The sequence below is a fragment of the Phocoena phocoena genome, chromosome 4, assembly GCF_963924675.1.
Source record: "Phocoena phocoena chromosome 4, mPhoPho1.1, whole genome shotgun sequence".
In the NCBI taxonomy this organism is placed as follows: Eukaryota; Metazoa; Chordata; class Mammalia; order Artiodactyla; family Phocoenidae; genus Phocoena; species Phocoena phocoena.
This window is the reverse complement of record NC_089222.1, coordinates 27,795,740-27,804,038: the sequence shown is the minus strand read 5'-3', so window position 1 is coordinate 27,804,038 and position 8,299 is coordinate 27,795,740. Positions and strand designations below refer to the sequence as shown.

Sequence of the window (8,299 nt, the reverse complement as noted above, 5' to 3'; positions counted from 1 at the left end):
GGAACTGTGAGAGGGATGACTTGGGCTCTTGGGGCTATGAAAGGTGTAGGCAATGGCTCATCACAGACTTGATTCTGCCCATACGAGAGGTAGAAAGGCTGTTACAGAAATGGGTCATTCTCTGTTCATTTGCATCATTAACTTAAATTATTGGCTTTCACCCTTCCCCCCTCCGAAAAGTATGAAATCTCATTCGTTCTCCTTTATTTTGTTAGTAATTTAGTTCTCCTGTCCTCTTCCTGGTCGTCATTTCCCCCATGATACTGAGCAGTGAGCTGTATTTAAGTATCCCTTTAATTCATAACTCAGAAACCACTGTTCAGCACCTTTTATGCATAAAACAACTAAGGATTCACGGGGTATACTAATCCAATGAGAGAAAGAGATGTGCTGATCCTAATAAAAGGCGATGTATTAAGTCAGGGACGAGGATCCTTTTTTCATATATAGCTTTTTAAAAAATCTTGTAAGAGTGGAATTGCATGATTTGAATTTCAAAGACACAATTAATGTTCCTTAATGTTTCTCAGTTTGTTCCCAAGTATATTTTAGGACAAAGGAAGAATAAACGTTAGCAGTTTCATTACCAGGTCACTGTTGTTCTTTTCCTAATATTTTCCAAATACTTCATATCCAAAGAACAAAATTATAAGGGTGATGCAAAGAAAGTATGCTCAATATATCTCCTGTCTTTGGGGTCTATTAGTTTTCAGAAAAGAAAGAGGAATGCCCTCTACCCAACGTCATTGCGTCTCCCCACTCTCCTCTACCCTACCCAATAACCACCCAATCTGTCCATCTTTCTGTTCTTATATACATTTGAGCATTGGAGGGGTTTCTCATAGAATTCCAAGATGGAAGGAGCTCATCAATATACAACTTCTGTAGGAAGTGTGCTTAAAGCTTGATCCAATGAAGCAGATATAGTTTTGATGAATAAAATAAAAGGCAAAAGCTTGGATTCGATATTAAGATTCAAATTCATATTACTGTAAGTGAGGTCCCATAATAATGTTCAGATCCAGCAATCCATATATCTACAGCGATTCTTACTTAAAATCAAGTCACTATTAAGTTTTGTGTTGTTAAACTGTGGCCTTTGACAAGTTTAATAGTTTGGCCCGTAAATCATCTTAAGCTTCCTCAGGACAGTTTACTGTTGATTTGTAGGAACTTATTTTTAATTATAGACAGAACCTAAATCTCTATGATAAAAGAGTTTAGCACCCATCTTCACTATTATTTCTAAGTTCTATTTTAAAGATCAAGATTGAGAAAGAACTCTCCTCTCTCAAATAAGGTTGAACATACATATATATAAATATGTATTTATAAGTATTCTCAGTACACCTACTTTCACTCTGATTTATGCCTTTCTTTAGAAAAATGCAATTAGTCATCAAGTGGGAGGGGATCATGTGGAAATAGAAGATGGCCTTGGTTAAAAATCTAAGTGATAGCAATAACTTTTGCTTTCAAAAATGTCCCATATTATTGAGTTTTCTTATTAACTTGTCTAGGTCAGTATTTCACAACATGGGAAGTCTTAATACCATATTCCCTCTCCTTATTTTCTTTTATTCCAAAGATTCTACCTTTGATGTGGGCTAGACTTCCTGGTGCCTATTTTTAAGATTTCACCTTCTCATTTTACTATGATTCCTTCCCATTGAGAACAGCTGTCTTATATCAGAGTAGCATCATTTTCTGTGAGATTAAGACTCTTGATCTAGAGGAGGAACTAAGTATTGGGAGAAATGGCTAATGACTACCATTTTAGCCCCTCTCCCCAAATGTATGTTGTTCAAGGTAGCAGGAGCCTACTGGGAACCCAGGCCTGCTTGGGAACATATGCTCTAGATCAAATAATAGTCCTAGCATCAGACTAAAGTTTAGAAAGGAGTGTGTTCAGGGTACTGTATGTTTCTAGTATATTCTTTGAAGTTAAAGACAAGCCTTAACTCATTAAATAAAGCAAATTATTTGATGGCAAACTGTCTTCTGAGCAATTGTTTTTATATACAGTTCTTTTAAAGAAGTACTACTTTAATTCTATTAAATGTTCTTATGTCTTTATAGAACCTAAACTCAAATGATTAGCTCCCCATTAGCCATAGGGTATCTTTTAGCAATAAAGTTATTCTGTTATAACATGATATATACAAAAGGGTTTGTGTTCTGCAAATTCACACATTTGAAACAATAGGGCCTATGGGGAAATAATTTTAGGGACAGACCACTCAAAACCCATGTAACTTTACATCCAGAGCCCTAAGGAAACAATAATTGGGGACCTTGGAGATAATTTGGACAGCGTAGACAGTAGGATGCTCAAGGGATGTGAAAATTCGCAAAGACAGTTGATTAGAAATGCTGGCTTGTGGGCACTGGGAAAAGTCGGGTGTTAATAGAACTTTGAGCACAGGAGAATCCTTCAAGGCTGGGGTGAGCTTCCTGGGAGGAAGCTGTTAAAATACAGATGGAAGACCTCCTGGCCTGTGCAGCAGCTGGGGTGAAGGATATTTCCTGATAAAAGTCATAATTCTATTCCCTCTTCTGTTTCCACTTGTCTATAAAAAAAATCCCATATGAATCAACATAACAATCAGCATATACTGATATCACTCCCTTATTCACCAATTGTTTATGAGCTAATTTAGGTTTAATAGAAACACAGATCATAGAAAGACTGGGATGAACTTCTTTGTAATTGAGGGTAGTTCTCTCCCTGCTGTGTAGCAGAATTCTGAGCCTGGCTCCTCTATGACTACAATTAAATAGCCCCTAAGCTGAGACAAAACATTCTACCAGAAAAGGATGACCAAATTATTGGCAAGTGAATATTTTCCTCTGTTGTGGTTTGTTGGCTGCTTACTAATTATATGAAATTTATCAAACTTAATAATTGCTAAATATTAGTTGCATTAAGTAGCAAAATGGAGAGGTTGTTCTCAATCAAGAGAACAATTATTTCATTTCCTAAAAAAAGAATGTATTTCTTTTCTATTCATTAGTTTCCTAAACCTAAACCAGTTTGTCGAATGAACTTTGAAAAAATAATGATGATGGGCTTCCCTGGTGGCACAGTGGTTGAGAGTCTGCCTGTCGATGCAGGGGACGCGGCTTCATGCCCCGGTCCGGGAGGATCCCACATGCCGCGGAGCGGCTGGGCCCGTGAGCCGTGGCCGCTGAGCCTGCGCGTCTGGAGCCTGTGCTCCGCAACGGGAGAGGCCACAGCAGTGAGAGGGCTGTGTACCGCAAAAAAAAAAAAAACAAAAAACAAAAAACTGATGTACATTTAAGTAGAATTTGATACCGATTGACTATCTCCCTAGGAATGTCCACCTTATGAGGCAGTCTGAGTATACCGCAGTGAGAGCAGATGATGATTTTTTAAGACATCTAGCATGAAATGTAGTAGAGAATTTCTTCTACAACTATTACAAAGAGGGAAAATTGAGCAGTGGGTTGGATTTTAAATATATTGATATTTTAGCTTGTTACTCTTCCCAATGATATTAACATGGAAGAACATGCAAACAGTTATGGTACTTAACTCTGGTTTTTTTCTTAGATAATTTATTGAAGTCATGCCTGAGTAATCATTTTTAATAAGGAAAACGTTAAATGATCATCTGAAATTTCATGTTGCATTGAAATTTCATTTCAGGATAAACATGCTTAAACTATATTCAGGGGAGGTGTCACTATTTAAGTCCACACAGATTTTCACTATTCATTTCCTTACTTCTAATTCATGATCACCTACAATTCTGAAGAGATAGCCTAAACATTATTTACAAAATATTCAGTTCTAATGAACTGTAAGAGATTCTCTTTTATTGTTGCTGGATTCAGCTTGTGATTTTTCTTCAAACTTTCCAACTGGAGAAGTTGACAGTGGGTACATTTGTAAGGAACCCATCTCCTATTAAATACCAATCTCCCTAATTCTCAGTTTCCTAAAAGAGGAGAGATAGCCAGATTAAATTTAACAGAACTCTCCAGGGATTTGTACTGAGTTATTAATTCTTGTTTTTGTCTTTTTGACAAGGATGTGCTGCACTTTGGGAACTGAAAATTCATTCTGGAAAGCCTCTTTGACTTTTCATATTTGTAACACAGATGTTGGTCTTCAAATTCTCCTGCCTGTTGGAGTTTTATATCTCAGAAGCTATTTATATACAAACGTGTTAACTACCATTCCAGGCTTCTTTCAATCTGTTTTGAGGGTTGTAAAGGACTCTTTTTCCTATATTTTGCTTGTATTTAAAAGTGTATAGATTATGAGTGGGTAAAAGTGAAAATTTTAGAATAAGACTCTCTGCCTATGTTCAAACTCTCTATTATCGTCATGTGTTCTAGAGCAACCCATATTTCAAAGTAATATTAGTACTTACCTTATAAGATTGTTGAAAAGATGACTTTATATATATAAAAGGTATTTATAGTGGCTAGCATATAATAAATATTATATAAATATCAGGTATTTTTATTATTATTCTTTTTCTCTAATAATATTCTTAGCTTGCAACTTTCCAAATTATAACAGCATAGAAGTCAGTGGTAAAAAGAAGAATAAATAACCCATTAATAAAAATCAACTATCCATCTCCCTTCATTACTTATATGCTTACAGGTAGGTGCCTTTATTTTTAAAAATTATTTTCTCAAAACTCAGCTTGTCTGTCTTGAAATTTTAAGAGATGTCGCCATGTTGCTTTTTCAAAATGGCTGGAACAATCTACATTTCTACCAGTGAGAATAAATTTTTCCTCTTGTGACATAAGGAGGTATACCTTGCAGTTCATTACCCCTCTTTTCAAATGTGTCTACTCTGATATACATTCAGCCTATCTTTTGAGATTTTTAACGTCCATGATTGCATATATTTTTATTTCTAGAAGCCAATTGTTTTTAAGTTTGTATTCTATTTTTTTTTGGGGGGGGGTACGCGGGCCTCACAGTTGTGGCCTCTCCCGATGTGGAGCACAGGCTCCAGACGCACAGGATCAGCGGCCATGGCTCACGGGCCCAGCCGCTCTGCGGCATGTGGGATCCTCCCGGACCCGGGCACGAACCCTTGTCCCCTGCATCGGCAGGCGGACTCTCAACCACTGCACCACCAGGGAAGCCCCAAGTTTGTACTCTTATTTGTGAAAATTTTCTTGAGTGTGTTGATCTTTGCAATTTTATTTTTATGTCTTTAAATATTTTATACAAAGAAATGCTGAGAGTGTTAATGTCTTTAGCCCTTGGTTTTCTAAATCTGTTGTTTCATATGTTGATGTGATGTCATATTAATCTGTGGGAGTCCTGAGGTCCTAATTAGGTATACTTTCCTACAAAGGGCATTTGACCCCACTTTTGTCATTGTTTATGTTATTGGGGAACATTCCTATCTCCTATTTCACAGGCCTCTTTGGGGGCTTTTGCATTAGATTGGGAGTCTCAGAATCAACTCTCTTTGTCACTGCTGATCCAAAGGTCCAGGTGTTGGTTTGGAATTCAGTTTTCATGCAAACTTATTCCTCACCATTGTCCATAGATCTATCCTGGCTTCCCATCACATTGACTCTTCTTCACGTGGGCTGTCATGCTAACTTCCCACTACTAAAATCCTGGCTCCCGCATTTTGGGGACCAGCTTCCAGAATCCTGACCATATTCCTGCGTAGCTCAGAAATACACTTTGGCCAACAATATTAGGAGCCCAGGTTCCCTGTGCTTCCAGGCTCAGTTCTAGTTGTCCTGTTTATCCTCAATTGGTGCGATAATCCCTGGAAATCCCTTCCACCTCCAGTGAAACTAGAGATGCCTCTAAGAATGCATCTTATCAAGAGTCTAGTTGTGTTTGGGAAAGGGTGGTATAACTCAGCTCCCTGTTACTCATGATATTGAAGCAGAAATCCAAGCTTTTTGGGTTTTGCCTCAAATTCCATCCTAACGCTTGAATCCTTGCTGCTGAAGTACCTCATCTACTATGCTTTCCCCCATTACTCTTTTATCCTTTTCTTGATCATGGTAATCTTACTTCATTGTTGACTCTAATATGTGCTAAGTGGTTCTTTAGAGAAAATCAGAATAATTCATTGTCGATTTTATTTTTCATAGCTGTGCATTTTATTGGGAAAGCACGTATCATATGAAATTATTTACCTATGCCAGAAATGCCATGCTCTTTCCTAGTAAGCAGAATATCCTAGATTAAGATTGATGAGAGATTCAGCATTCCTTAAGTAATGAAAACAGGAAAGAAAGAAAAAAGACTAAGGAGTAAAGCACTAGTGATCCTCAATAGAAAGCAGAGTTCAACAAATATTGGCCTCATGACTGCAGAACATCCCTAATGTCGTCTAGCAACAGCCACTAAATATACATATATTTTTGTTAAGCCAAGTTTACAAATGGTCCTGAAATCCAAATAGGAATATTTGGATTTTCCCAAAATGTCCTCTACTTATTCCTGGGACACACATGCAGACGCATACACACCCTCATTTGATACTCTCAAAGCGAAGGATCCCTGCTGTTTTCATATGCTGCTACCATGTTCTTCTCCCTCTCCTTTTCTTCTTGTGCACGTCTGCCCCCCATGTTTTCATTAGTAAGAGGTGCTCGCCGTGAGAATGTCAGTGCCTGAGCCAGTGGTATGGGGTCTACAGCTTGGTTTGCTGCAGTAGTCTGGATTCCATGCAGGGACTAAGAAAATGCTCCTTTCCACCAAGCTGTGAGCCCCAGTCAGCTCTGCTTGTGCCCTATGTCTTACAGAGGGCTCACAGCTCCCACAGAACCATTCTATCTCTCTTAGCTCTCACACTGACCTGCCTCAACTTGTCTCACAAATCAGTCCGACTGGCTTCTCGTCCTTTTCTCTAGTGACTAAAACCTACTCCAAGGGGCTGGTCAGAGAGGTCCCTACTGCCCTCATGCTTCTCCCTCTTCTGTCTCCCAACAGTTAACAATCACAATGCCCCTGTAAATAGCAGTGGCACTTATAAGATCCTGGGCTGAAGTGGAATGGGGAGGGGCACAGCTTGAGTGCACCAATATTGTTTGAAACCAGACTCAGGTGGCTAAAGTATCCTTTTACTAAAGTTAAACAGGCATTTAATAAGCTAGCTTTAGCATTCCATTCCTTTATTGCCTATGCTGATAAACTCAGCCACCAATAAAGGAGCAGTGACATCATCAATAAAGAACACTAGGGCAAAATGGGACAACCACTTTTTTTTTTGACAGGAAAGTAGGATTTATGGGTGGGCATGAGTAAGGAGGGGGCAGCGCCAAAGCTCTCATGAGTGCAGGGTCCGCCATGTGTCCAGGGGCCACGAGTAGGGATGTATTTGACCCCACAGCCGTCCGTGATGAGCCACTTTTCTGCCACCATGTTTTCAAATTCATCTGCATTAAACTTGGTAAATCCCCACTTCTTGGAGATGTGGATCTTCCGGTGGCCAGGGAACTGAAACTTGGCCCTGTGGAGGGCCTTAATCACATGCTCCTTGTTCTGCAGCTTGGTATGGATGGACATGATGACTTGGGCAACGTGGACCCTGGCCACTGTGCCCTGGGGCTTTCCAAAGGCACCACACATACCTGCGTGGAGCCTAGACTGGGGACAGCATGCCAGTCATGAATGTCCACTGGAAAAAGCTGTCTCCAAGTTCCCTTGGGGCAAGCGGTACAGGCAACAGGCTGCATACACTACCGAGGAGGCCACTGTTTGCAGCCATTGCACACCAGGCCCCCATGGGAGAAAAGAGCACAGTAGGCTTAACTGGCTGCAAAGGGACAGTTACTTTGGAACAGAGTTATTTGATAACAATGAATTAAAGGTCCCAAATCTCATTTTATATATATATATATATATATATATACACACACACACACACATAAATATACATGGATATAAATTCTTAGAAAGAGGCATTTTGAGTATTTCTTATGCTTATAATCTAAAGATTATTCAAAATTAAAGAAAAAAATTAACATTGTTAGACTGCGTATGCATATATATACATGCATGTACAGCCATCTATGACACGATCATCTGTTACACATTTACATATACTGGTATATATATACTCACACATTTCAATAATAACATGTTTTGTATTTGAAAACATGAAGTTCTGAAGGAGTCCTAAGCATAGACAAGTAAAAAATAAGTAAAGCTAAGTTTTAAATTGAAAATTGGAAGAAAATTTCAAATTTTTATTCACACCAGTTTGAAAGTAATAAGAATCTAGAATAGATGACATATATATTTTACGTTTATCAATGCAGCAAAGTTTATT

At 38.6% G+C, this 8,299-nt stretch overlaps 1 non-coding gene across 1 annotated transcript; it reads right to left on the bottom strand.

Annotated features, from left to right (window-relative positions):
- Window positions 1-7,653: 7,653 nt before the first annotated feature.
- Window positions 7,654-7,789, bottom strand: LOC136122962 (small nucleolar RNA SNORA70). Its single transcript, XR_010655853.1, has one exon. It is a non-coding gene; the product is annotated as a small nucleolar RNA SNORA70 (small nucleolar RNA).
- Between the last annotated feature and the right edge of the window lie 510 nt (window positions 7,790-8,299).